The sequence below is a fragment of the Physella acuta genome, unplaced genomic scaffold (genome assembly GCF_028476545.2).
Source record: "Physella acuta isolate Inbredline_101_S28 unplaced genomic scaffold, ASM2847654v3 ptg002069l, whole genome shotgun sequence".
NCBI classification, from domain to species: Eukaryota; Metazoa; Mollusca; class Gastropoda; family Physidae; genus Physella; species Physella acuta.
Genome location: NW_026733572.1, coordinates 79,853 through 89,451, shown reverse-complemented (window position 1 = coordinate 89,451; position 9,599 = coordinate 79,853).

Genomic DNA, 9,599 nt, shown 5'->3' with positions numbered 1-9,599 from the left:
GACTGGATATTGTGCTGAGTCTTTTGATTCAGTCTTTTGACGACATCACCAGACGAGCCAATGTCCCCCGCCCCGCCAAAACAAATACTGTGCTTATACAGATGTGTTTACTTTCTTTTTACGCTAAGTATTTGAAGTCAAGTTTTATTTTTGAGCCTGTCGGTCCATGGGGAAAGTGAAGTAGAGTTCACCTGTTTTTAGCGCAATTTCCATTCTGGAGAATTGCGTTTATTAACCCGTCATTTCTGGATGTATGAATGAATGGATGGATGGATGGATGGATGTGTGTCCGCAGCTTTAAGTCGTATCTCCTCCTCAACGAAGCAATATCGATGACTAGTTCCAAAAGCAATTATGTTAAGCAAGTTACGAGGATGAACATAGGCCATAAAAATTCCGGGTTTCTTTCATGGATTTCCCGGAAAAGCCAAAAAACCTCGGAAAAAAAGCCGTTTTTGGCCCATATCTCGGCAACCAGACCACTTAGCGACTTGAAACATGTACCAATCGATTCCTGCCATAATTTAGAACAATATTGTCGAAGAAAGTTTTCAAAAATATCCTTTCGTTCGGTCACAAAAAAAATTTTGAATTAATTAAAATTTGGACCGAATTAGTAGGCATATTTATCCAACCACACCACACGCGTCATCACGTTCAATAGCTGCGCCATCACGTTCAATGGCTGCGTCATCACGTTCAGTAGGCGCGCAATGGTTTTTAGTCATGTACCTCTATTGTAAATAAAACATGTAAAATACTGAAAAAAAAAAATTAATAAAATACGTTTTAATAACTAATCAATGGTTTTACTAACCCTGCTCTTGATTTACGCTACGACAGAGCTATTTTTAGATAACATAAGGAAATTGCGCTTAAATGTCACTAGACTTTTTAATTAACTTGTTTTTTTTTTTTTTTTTTTACCTCGGAATATGATGGAATAGTGTGGTCAGCGCTTCTCTTAACATGAGGTATGTAGTACTACCCATCAAAACTGGAAGGGCTCAGGGACATTCAACCGACTTAAACCAGGATTCGAACGCGAGATTTTCGGATTAGAAGTCCAGCTCTCTACTCTAGCCCACGCGAAATAGTTTACGGTTGTGTATAGTTTAGTGTGTATATGTGTCTGACTGTGAGTATGAATGTGTATGTGAGTTTAACTCACTGGATGTGTGTGTGTGTGTATTTGTGCGTTTTCGTGTGTGTTCGCACGTAGGGTCTATAATTATCCTTTCGTGTGCTTTCCTTGTTGGGTGTGTGATCGTGTATTTGTATTTTTTCAGTGTGTTCTTTGTGTTTGTGTATATTCGTGTGTGTTCGTTTATGTTCGTGTGTTCGTGTACATTTGTATGTGTTCGTGTATAATCGTGTGTGTTCGTGTATATTCGTGTGTGTTGGTTTATATTCGTGTATTCGTGTATATTCGTGTATTCGTGTACATTTGCGTGTGTTCGTGTGTGGTTGTGAGTATTCGCTCACCAAAACTCCCCGTCACGCTTGACTTCATTATTGACCCCACATCCGTGACCCGCCAAACGGCTGTCGCATACAACAAACGTCACGCTTGATAAATTGAACGAGGGATAAGACTTTTTGTCTTTCATATAAGCTCCAGATAAGTAGCCGAAATCTTTGTTGTGTTTGGAAATGACTTAACGATCAGATCATTATACGTTTGATCACAATTTTAAAACCAAATACGTTTGTGAAATAAATTTAGAATTAAAACAAGCAGATGGTTAGCGTTTCTAGTTTGTTTGAATGTTTGTATTTTCTTGAAATCAAAGTGAAAAATTTTACGAGATAAAAAGATCACGTGATTTGAGTATTTGAGAATAAACACAATGGTCGTGTGAGATTTTAGTTATTGTTAGGGGGACATTTAACTAAAACATGGTTAGGATTAAAATGTATGAGCAGAAGAGAAAATATGATTTCTAAAAAACAAAATTTAAAAAAAAAACGTATCGAGGTTTATTTACTGCCGAAATTGGATATAGAGATAGTGGGTCAAAGGTTAGGGAATGGGTTAAGGGTTAGGTTGGGGTTGCGGTAATCGCTGTTTAAAAGAAAATATCAATGCCTGTCTAAGACTTGAGTAATCTAGTGTTATAGATCATACTCTTTTAGGCGATAAGAAATACGATTTGTCATAACTATAATCTTTTGAATATTAATTACAGTACACAATATTTGTGAATTAATTTATCAGCTCCTTTTTTCATATTACACCGGAGACTTTTTTTTTAAATCGCGTAGACTACCTAGCTTCTCGCGTGAACTGTGCTCAGATATCCAATCAGAAAATGTTTAATCATAGTTCAACGTGAAAAAAAAATCAGATTTACTGGGATTATGGGATATTTTAACTATGGGATATTTCAACGGTCAATGAAGGAGTAAAATATGAAGAAATTATGGGATATTTGGTCAGTACCGTAGGTCCTAATAAAACCAAGGTAGGCCTATTTCGGTGCAGTGTAGAGGGAGTTTTAAGTCTGAAAATTATAAAGAACTGTAGGGTGAATGCGTTAAACATCATGATCATATTTTCTCGTTTGTGCCTAAGACACGTGGGGCAGATGAAGTAGAGTTAATCTGTTTTAGTCACCTCGGTATACTAGGGGATAATGTGGTTAGTACTATGCCCAGCCGCCTTTGTTTTCCTTAAAGTGAGTTAGGTACCAATCAGAGCTGGGTGGACTCTGGTACTTTGTACCTGGGCTAGTCTATGGGTGTTAACTCCTTGTGCAAGTATCGTATTTAGTGGTCTATAGACGTTGTACTGATTTGAACCCTCAATACTTTCGGGTCAGCAGTCTAGCTCTACCGCTATGCAACGCATATAATATAGTGGGATGGACATATGTTAAACAGGGGCTATCAATGCCTGTTTTTACATTAAAAAAATATGTTTACTCCTGTGGTTGACTATTACTGCCGTGGTGTATAGTTAAATAGTGGCTATAACTGTTTGTGTAACTAACAAAAAGGGACATAACTCTAGACCAGTGAATGGGGTTAACAAAAAGGGAGGTAACCAACGTTTCTATTTTTGGGACAAGTTGAATGTACATTTCTGTGACACGTGAAAGTTTTTATGCCTGTCGGGTCGCCTTTTATTCTTTGAGTTATGTCAGGTAGGTATCGGTGTCATGTAGGCAAGCGGTCTTCCCACTTGTGTAGGTATCGGTGTCATGTAGGAAAGCGGTCTTCTCACGTGTGTAGTTATTGTACCTGGGCTAGTCTATAGGTGTTAGCTCCCTGTGCAAGTATCGATTTTATTGGGTCTATGTTAACTGTGTCTATTCATACCTGGTTCCAGATCAAAGAGTTCAAGGATTTGTGATATTTGATACTATGTCATTATGTCTCATTTTTACTGAGGTGGCAGTCTGTTCTTATTTCTGTGATCTTTACCCTATCCTTATGTCTACGTTCTTTACCCTGTCCTTATGTTTGTGATCTTCACCTTGTCCTTATGCCTGTGATATCAACCTGGTTAGGATATGAATTGAAACAATAATTGACCGGCTTACTCTGGACCTTTGATCAGAGAGCCTTAAAGACGCCTTATGGATTAGTGGCAATATTGTATAGAGATCCATGAGTTGGTATTGGGAAAACGTGTCTGATCCACAATTCAGATAATATTTCACCTGATTGATGAGTAGTTTTATTTAATTTGCTTTAATTTCTAATAAAGAAAAGTTAAGGTACAAAACACACAATGGCTTTTGTGTTCTAGATATTATCTCCAAGAATGTGTAACAGATTCTGTAATGTGGCTACGATCAATTCAATAAACTAATCAATTAATCAATCAATCCTTCCAAAACCATTGAGGGTCTTGGTGGCGCCACAGTTGATTTTTTACCCTATATTTCTGTTATCTTTCCTGGTCCTCTGCTGCAAGTAGTTCTGCCACGGGCAGCCCAGTCGACTTCTTGATGTCCTCCATCCACTGTAGTCCACCCGTCTTCTCCCTCCTGGTACATTACCTGGCACGATTATTTGTTTTCTATAGACCGTGTGACATGCCCATAGCATCTGAGTTTCTTTGACTATACTTAGCAAGCTCTGAAAGGGACAAATCACATTGGTTAATCTTTCATAGTCCACTTTTTTAATATGCTCAGTGTTTAAGATCCCTAGGATCCTGCGTCGAAATCTCCTTTCCAGGGCCTCGGTCCTGGAATTGTTAATGTAGAATTTTGCTAATATGATCTCAATGTAAAAATATTAAAATAAACTCAGCCTTCATTTTACGTTTGGGTTGGGTTTGAAACACTGTTTTAGAAAACTATTGAAAACTTTGAAAATTATATCCAGCGCTAAATAAGACAGAGGGAAACAGTCAAGATCATGAGTTAAAAAAAAGTGTACACACTTCAATTTTGTTTTAAACTTTACGAACACAAACATTGTTAATCATCTCAAGCTATAAATTATTAAAGCTTCTGTCAAGAAATTATGCTAAAATTATGTTCGACTGTTTGTCTATGTTAGATTTTGAGTGTTAAACTTAAAAAAAAAATCTCATGACCTTCGTGAGTCTCAATTTTTAATCGGTCAGATTTTATTTCTTTACCCAACAGGTTTACGCCAAACACATTACCCCCATATCCCATAATCCCCCCTCCCCCAGGTTAATTCAGCTTTCTTTAACACAAGCTCTCAGGGTTAGGTGACCGGTAAATGTACACACACACTCACACGCAAACATACACACACTCACACACATAAGCTGCAAAATACATTTTTTAAAAAACAAGCCCAGGGACGTTCAATAATAAACATAAACGTGCGATTTTAATTAATCCACAGATATAAATATTTCTCTGAATGCAATATTTTATTGACGTGTAGAAATTATGATTCCACGAATTATAATCGCAAACTTTTTTATCATTCTTCCTGATCGCTAAATTATATTTTGAACAGTAATTGCTAATCTTTATTGCGCAAATCCGTTCGAAACTGCGTCTATGCGCTGCCGTTTAGTTAGCAGCCTAAAAGATAGATCGACATAGTTTAGAAATAGAATTGAATTAAGGTAGAGAGTTGTTTTTTTTTTAATACTTTTAAAAAGTGTATTTAAACACAGTAACTTGCGTTTCACGATTAGCCTTTGTCAAATGTAAACAATATTTTAAAATAACAAGAAAAGCAAATAGGTTTTATACAATGTTATATTTTCATTGGAAATGGGGTGGGGGGGGGGGGGGGGTTGGGTGGCAGATATAAAAACTAAACTTAGGAGTTGGTTTTCTTTTCCTAACATACGTGTTCGTTTATTTAATGTGTTGTTTAGTGTTTATGTAGTCTGATTTTTTTTTCATACAAATTGTTTGTGGTATAGTTAGTAGATGTAAGCCTGATTTTTGTTTAGTGTGTGTGTATGCTAATGTTGTCATACAAACTGATTGTCGTGTAGTTAGTAGATGTAGGCCTGACTCTGTTTTTGTGTGTATGCTGGTGTTGTGATACTAATTGATTGTCAAAAGATCGATTTCCATAGTTTTGAAATATAATTGTTTTTGTGTGTGTATGCTGGTGTTATACAAATTGTTTGTCGTGTAGGTAGTAGATATAGACCTGAGTCTGTGTTTTTTTGTGTATGTCGGTTTTGTCATACAAATTATTTGTCGTTATTGTAGCACACATAACTATTTGTGTGTATGCGTGTAGTTTCATGCATTTGTATGTCCTCACTACGTCAGCATTTAGTCTGGCCTTAGTCAAGAAAACGGGAAACATTTTGTTTTTAACATACAAATTCATAAGGTCTTTTCGGGTTTGCTATCTTTAATACATACATGCATCCCGAGAAAAAAATAGCTGCAATGGGCGAACACTCCCCCCCCCCAACACACAATTGACCCTCACCAACCCACCCTCGTTCATCAACTTCTGATACATAACACGCCAGGGTCATGCTGACCTCAAACTAGACACAATAGGTCATACTGACCTCAAACTAGACACTAGATCACGAGTTTTTCCAAATCATATTATCCCAGTAGCGTATCGAGGGGGGGGGGGGGGGGGGGGGCGGGGGGGGGGGGGGGACATAAGTCCCCGGGCGCCGAGCTTAGGGGGCGCCAAAATGGGTTGGAAAAATAAATTGAAAGGTGGAGGGGGTGCAAATCGAAAGTTTGAGGGGGGTGCAAATCGAAATCTCGAGGGGGGGGGGGCCTGCAAATCGAAAGTTTGAGGGGGGGGGGTGCAAATCGAAATCTCGAGGGGGGGGGTGCGAATCGAAAAGTTTGTCCCCGGGCGCCGGGAAGGGTCGCTACGCCTCTGTATTATCCTGTATATTTTTTAATCAGATAATATTAAAATTTTTGCTTTTCTTTTTGGATAATTTCAAAGTAATCCCTCTTTATGTGTTTGATTAAATATTATATTTTTTTTTTGTAATAAATTAATTTTTTTGTCTTTTTTTTGTCAAACGTGACAGGTTGGCTGTTTTGTGTGTGTGTGCTGTTTTGTTTTGCTGTTTTTGTTTGCTGTTTTTTTTTTTTGCCAAACTAACCATTACTTGTTCAGCACTATATCCATTCCACTAAACCAAGGGTCGGCAACCTGCGGCTCGCGAGCTGCATGCGGCTCTTTTAATGTCACTATGCGGCACTTCAGTTCCATTATAATTATCTACATATATATATAATTCTCTTCTTGGATACCATAGAAAACACCAAGCTGTAAGCGCGCCTAGAAGCCCCCCACTCTTCCTCTCTAGGCATATCACTACCACCCCGACCCCCACATGGTCTGGTGAGCTGTTAGGGGCAGATAATTTAGTTTGAAACGATTTTAAACTTAGGGGAGGTAACTAAGAGAAGGCTGCTTTCACGGGGGGGGGGGGGGGGGGGGTAGGGGAAAGGAGGGTTTTAGTGTTTTAAAGCAAATATTTTCAGTGGCAGCATTCATATCATGAATTACTGAAAAGTAGAAAATAAAACAACTAAATAGCGGCGTATGATTCGCCGAAAGTCGGCTCGTATTATTTTATTTTAAAAACTAAAAAAATAAATTATACTGTAAAAACAAAAACAACTTTAAACAAAATAAATAACAATGAGAATAAGTGGAGTAGAATCTGTAGGTAGAGAGTAAATGGACAGCTGAGCCACATCTGGTCAGCCCCATGGCAATTGTTCCATGCTTTCTACAACCGAAATGCACATAAAAAGTTTGCGGCTCTTTAAAAATTGGGGAATTTTGTAGAATGTAACTTTTGGCTCTTCCGTCTAAAACGGTTCCCCGTATGTGATTTTCTTAAATGATTTTTAAAACTTTTTAAAACTTTTTATTTTTTGCCTCAGATATGTAATTTACAGCGTCAGTTGTGTGTGTTCGCTTTAGTATTAGTTTTCATCACCGGCTTGTGATGACTGATACAGATTTACAATAGTAATATTTCTTTCTTACTTGTAGCCTACTTTCATTCATTTAAGATGGTTTACTTATACATAGATCTAATACAAAACGTCTAAATATATATAAAAAATAAATACATAAAAAAATAAATAAAAAATAAACCGGGAGTGATCTCCCCTAAACTTTCTCGAATATTCTTATATAAAATAACAGGGGATGGGAACTCGGGCTATAGACATGATTTTTAATCCATTTTAAATACTTAAAGTTTTAAAAATAGAATAAAATCTCGTAGACAATTAATTGCACACCAAGTGAACGCCTTATAAAAAAGCGCATAATAGTGCGCAATATTATTAGTACTTTTAAAATTTACATTAGTTTTTTGAGAAATTGGAAGTAGCGTAAAGTACTACTTCCAGTCAACGGAAATTACTCAAAATTTAACAGAAGGTAGAGAATTAGATCTTTTACTTACATGTGAAATTTCATTTATCTATCTGAAATAGTACTCAAGTTATAGGCTTTTGAAAAATTCAAAGTAGGAAAAGTACCACTTCCGGTTATCGGAAATCGCTCAAAAGTTGATACGGATCTACGATTTTGATAAAATACTTATATATGAAATTTCATCAACCTAGCTGTAACGGTACTCAAGTTATCGTGTTTACACACGGACAGACAGACAGACACACAGACATACGGACAAGATTGCAAAATTATGTTTTTCCGTATCAGTGAGGTGTAAAACGTCGAGATTTTTTTTTTTGCACGATTACAATACTTTCTCTATACTTCGTATATACGAGAAAGTAAAAACCAACCTGATTTTCTTAAATGATGTCCCTTAATTATAGGGATCCAGAAATAGCCTTTTAATTTCTAAGGATGAGGTATAGAAATTGGAAAGCATGTCATCTTAATTGTCTAGAAAATGTTATAATAAAGCTAAAGTATTTATACTTTCAAACAACACCTACTGTTATGTAGGTAATCAGTAAAATATATTGTTTTTACAAGTTTACATAACTAATGTAAATGATTAGTCAAAAGTATTATATAATGAAATTTAAAGCGGTTTTTGTGTCTTTCAAACATGTCTTAGTTATACTTGGTTAAGTTAGCTTTTTTGGAAATGTTATTTCCCTTTAACAAAATTTCACGACTTAGCTTTCCAAATGGGAGATAATTGGTTGCTAACTCTATATTCATTACAAATTCCTCCACGTTAGGTTGACTGCTTATTTGTAAATAAAACTTTAAGTTTGGATATATTTATTGCTATTGTAAAAAAATATACAGCAGAAGTTCTAAACAAAATAGTTTGATGTTTTTTTTAGCATTATCAAGTTGAAAAACTAATAGTTGTAGATTGCAATACTATAAACATATAATATGAGATATGCGTCAACAACCGTCTTAGTTCAGGGGTCCTCTATCTTTTGAGGCGGAAGAGCAAAAAAAAATTAACAATATTTCCCAGTTTTCAAAGCCTCTCAAACAATCAATGGCCAAAGCACCTAGAGTTAGTGGAAAACGATCAGATAGTGAAATAAAGATTTATAATTTCTTTGAAAAAATTTAATTGGTTCCAAAAAAAAAAAAAAAAAAAAAAAAAAAATAGCACCACCCTCCTCCTATTTGGAAATCCAAATAGGATCTACTAGGCCAGGGGTCGGCAACCTGCAGCTCTTTTGATGTCAGGATGCGGATCGCCTGTTCCATAATAATTATATTATTTTATTTTCGTAAGTCATACAAATATATACTGTAAAACAACTTTAAACAAGATAAAAACACTAAGAATAGGTGGAGTAGAGCGCATACAGACAGCTGGCAGACACAAGGCCCAGCTCTACAACTGTGCTGTGGCCAGCCCCGTGGCAGTGGTTTCATGCTTTCCACTACCGAAGTGTAAATTTTAATTTTGTTCGAATATTTTCAATAGTAATTGTTATTTTATTCAGAAGGCATTTTTTATGTGCTAGTGTGCATTAATTCGACTTGAGTGGCATAGTTTTTTAGTTATTAGCTTTTAAAGTTGGTAGAAATAGTGCTATAGTTATACTTTATTATGTTTTGTGAGAAACGTGTATGTTTTTATATGAATAAATATAATTTCATACTTAAACCCATTTATTTTTAATTTTTTACCTAATCCTAATCAAATACCATAATATTGAAAAAAAAATTATTGGCTCTTTAGA